This window comes from Taudactylus pleione, unplaced genomic scaffold (genome assembly GCF_031769625.1).
Source record: "Taudactylus pleione unplaced genomic scaffold, aTauple2 ptg000248l, whole genome shotgun sequence".
Lineage (NCBI taxonomy): Eukaryota > Metazoa > Chordata > Amphibia > Anura > Myobatrachidae > Taudactylus > Taudactylus pleione.
The window spans coordinates 3,255,284-3,258,806 of record NW_028284650.1 but is presented as its reverse complement, the minus strand read 5'-3'; positions in this window follow the sequence as shown (position 1 = coordinate 3,258,806).

Below are 3,523 nucleotides of genomic sequence, written 5' to 3'. Positions count from 1 at the left end.
CTGCACTACACTACACAGCCCAGCCAGCCCTAACTCCCACCCTCCCTCTTCACTATCCACAGCCGAGTGAGAAAATGGCGCCGACGGGGGTACCTTATATAGGATCCAAAACCAGCGAGACCCGGAAGGCGGGATGATGACGTTTTTCCTCGATTTCAGATCCGAGTCAGGCGGGAAAAGTCGAGCCTGACTCGGATCGGCCTCGGATCGGGGGGGCTCAGGGGGGTTCGGATTTCAGAAATCCGAACCCGCTCACCCCTAATACATATAGAATGTCCCCGGTTTAGTGGTCTGTCTGTTCGTTCAGGCACATCTCTTGGCCCACTGGACGGATTTTGATGGGGTTTCACTATTCTATACAGCATTGGTGGAGAAGGGTTAAGGTGAACCATTCATCTATGATAAAAGGAAACCGAGCAGCCACGATTTTAGTGAACCAAGGCCCTCATTCAGAGCCGCACGCTATTTGCGGTCGTTCGTTTAAAATCAAGGGGTGGCTATTTAAATGATCCGTACGCACATTGCAGTGTGTTCACACCTCTAAGTCTGAACGAACGAGCAAAACATACGCTCGTTTATTTGTTAAAAACGCCCCCTGGCCGCACGCATCCTACGTCATGTCCGCTATTTATTAGATTAATCGAGTACATCGACCAGCGTATGAACTGCTCGCTATTCTTGTGGTTGGTGTTTGCTACCACAAATTTGCGTGCAGTTCTGGCTATAAAATAACCCAGTAACGTGGTCAATGACGCTGCTGTTTTAAATATACACACCCATAAAACGCCCGTTTTGACCTTTAAGCACGCCTGCGATCGGATCTCCACTCCCCATTTTCAAGCACCTTCCCCTGTTACCACCCACATACGCCTCATTCTGTCACTCAAAATAGCAGGCACTCGCTATATAGCGTACAAAGGATTTTCGGCCGCACTGACTGGTTCGCGCATGCGTACTAAAAAGCGTACGCATGCGCAGATGTGCAAACATCGCTCGGAACGAGCGTACTGCCGCTAACGAGCGGCTCTGAATGAGGGCCCAAGTCACAGAAAAAATCACCAAGCTACTGTATAGGAGCTGGCCAGGGTGCTGAAATAGCAAGAGAGCATCTGAAACTGAGTCTTGGAATGAAGGCAAGTCACAGAAAACTGTTGTGCTGTGTGGCTGTCTGCTGCTGCTGCAGGACTGTGAGCTGCACTCTAATTGTTTTTCTGAGACAGTTAGAGCCAATCAGAGATAGCAATGTGCCCTGTTGCTTAGCAGCAGCCTAGAGAGGGGAGGGAGTCAGGGACTGAGCAGGGTCACATCTGAGGCAGACATTGAGAAACATCCTCCAACAAATCCATAAAGATGCCCTGATGCAGAAACAGTAGCCAGGAAGGAGCAAGTATAGGCATAACTATCAGTAATTAAAAAAAAACATCGAAACACCATCAAATGATTTCCATTTGATAGTGGCAATTATCGGACCTTGGACTCCGGCCACCACTCCTCCACTGTGAAGTGGTCCCTCTCCAGCGTGATGTTCCTGCTCAGCCACATGATGTTGATGAACAGGAGGCACCTCCCATGGTAGTCAGCATTGTTCTCGGACAGGGGTACCACGTCGAGGAAGCTCAACAGGAAGCCCAGGAAATACCAGGTTCAAGGGTACATTGTGCAAAGAGGACATTGCTCATCGCCATGTTCAGCAGCTGGGAAGGGGTGTGCATGGAGGCTGCGGAAATATGCACAGGTGCCCCAGCCCCCGGGACTTGCTTATGACAATGCTTATGATAATGCTTATGGTAGCTACAATACAAATCTCTCATCCATGTTCCTCCTGCCCTTCCCAGCACATCCCAGTGGCCAGGCCCCAGCCAGCTGCAGGGCAGCAGCAATGGTGGTTGTGGTGACACTGGTGAGATGCAGGGGGCAGGCATGAGAAGCAGGGGGTTGTGGTGAGATGCAATGGCCTGTGGTGACATGTTATAGGTTGTTATGGGATGCAGGGGGATTTGGCGAGATTAAATTGCTCCCGTGCGCGGCCGGGGCGGGTTCCTAGTTTGTTTATATAATCTCCACATTAGGACGAGGAAAACTGAACTCAAAATAGTACACTAGTGATAATCCTCAAATATTCAGTGCAGGAATTATGACTTGACTGCTCTAGTTTCCAAATTATGTCAGAGGCTCTAGGTGCCCCAATCAAACCTCTAGAGGCCCCCAGTAAATATTTAACTTAAAGTAAAGACTCAGGTGTGGATAGATTAGCAATGTAATGGGTATGCAGGCCTGGCAGGTTCCAGACCTGCCTAGGTGTGGTAAGGCCATGGGCATAGCTATAGTGGGTGCAGGTGGTGCCATTGCTATGAGGCCCACAGGCTGACGGGGCCCTGGGATTCAGGTCATATAGTCTACCAAGTTCCCAAAGTTTCCTGCTACACAATTGGGTTTGTACCATTTCCAGGTCTAAAAAGGGGGACTCGTCAACACTCATATAGGTGGTGGTCTCTCCATCTCAGTAAAGCTCCACACTGGTATGATCCATATTCCATGCTCCTGTTTAACCCTCTCAGACTAATCAGTGACTCTAGTCCAGTCACAGAATGGGCTTCTCCTTGATTACAGCTTTTATTAAGTAGGCCACAACAATGGGGCCAGAGTCGGTCCGAGCCCAATTATTTTGGTAAGCAAAAATATATTTTGGCGCATTCCGGCATACTTTTGCCCACACTGAAGGCAAGCACCTGAAAAAATTGAGGGGGCGTTGTATCATGGGAAAAACCCAGTTATAGTGTCCCTTACACATTATGCCCACAGTTGTAGTGCTGCTTACACATTATGCCCACAGTAATAGTGCTCTTACACATTATGCCCACAGTAGTACTGCCCTGTACACATAATGCCCACAGTAGTACTGCCCCTTACACATTATGCCCACAGAAATAAGAAACGAACCCTGGTGTGCCCCCCTGGGTAGTGTCTGGTTCGGAGACTCACACAGCAGGCAGTTACTGGTGCCAGTATCCAGCACCACACTACACTACCATACCTCCCAACAATTGTCCCAGATGATTTGGGACTTCCTCGCTCCTGAAAAGGGGGCGTGGTCTGATAGTAAAGTGGATGTGGCCTGATGACACTCCCGTTTACATCACTTAGGGGCGTGCCCAGCATATCTGAGATGCTGGTCTGCCCCCGAGCTTCCCCCTGTACTGTGAATAGATGTTGTGCGCAAGCATCTATTCTCGTTCTGCATGCCCGCTGCTCTGCTATGCGGGCATGCAGAGCAGCGGTGAGAGCAGCGGTGTATGCTTCCCCCCCACCGCGGGACACTGCGGCCTGCGGGTGGAACAGCGGGACAGTCCCAGAAAAACGGGACTGTACCGCTGAATGCGGGACACTTGGGAGGGATGCACTACAGTGAAGAAACTCAAAATAAACTACATCTCCCAGCAGCCCTTGCTACCCGGCAGCAAGGGCTGCTGGGAGCTGTAATTTATTTTGAGTTTCTTCACTGACTGTAGTCAGTGCGGTGCTG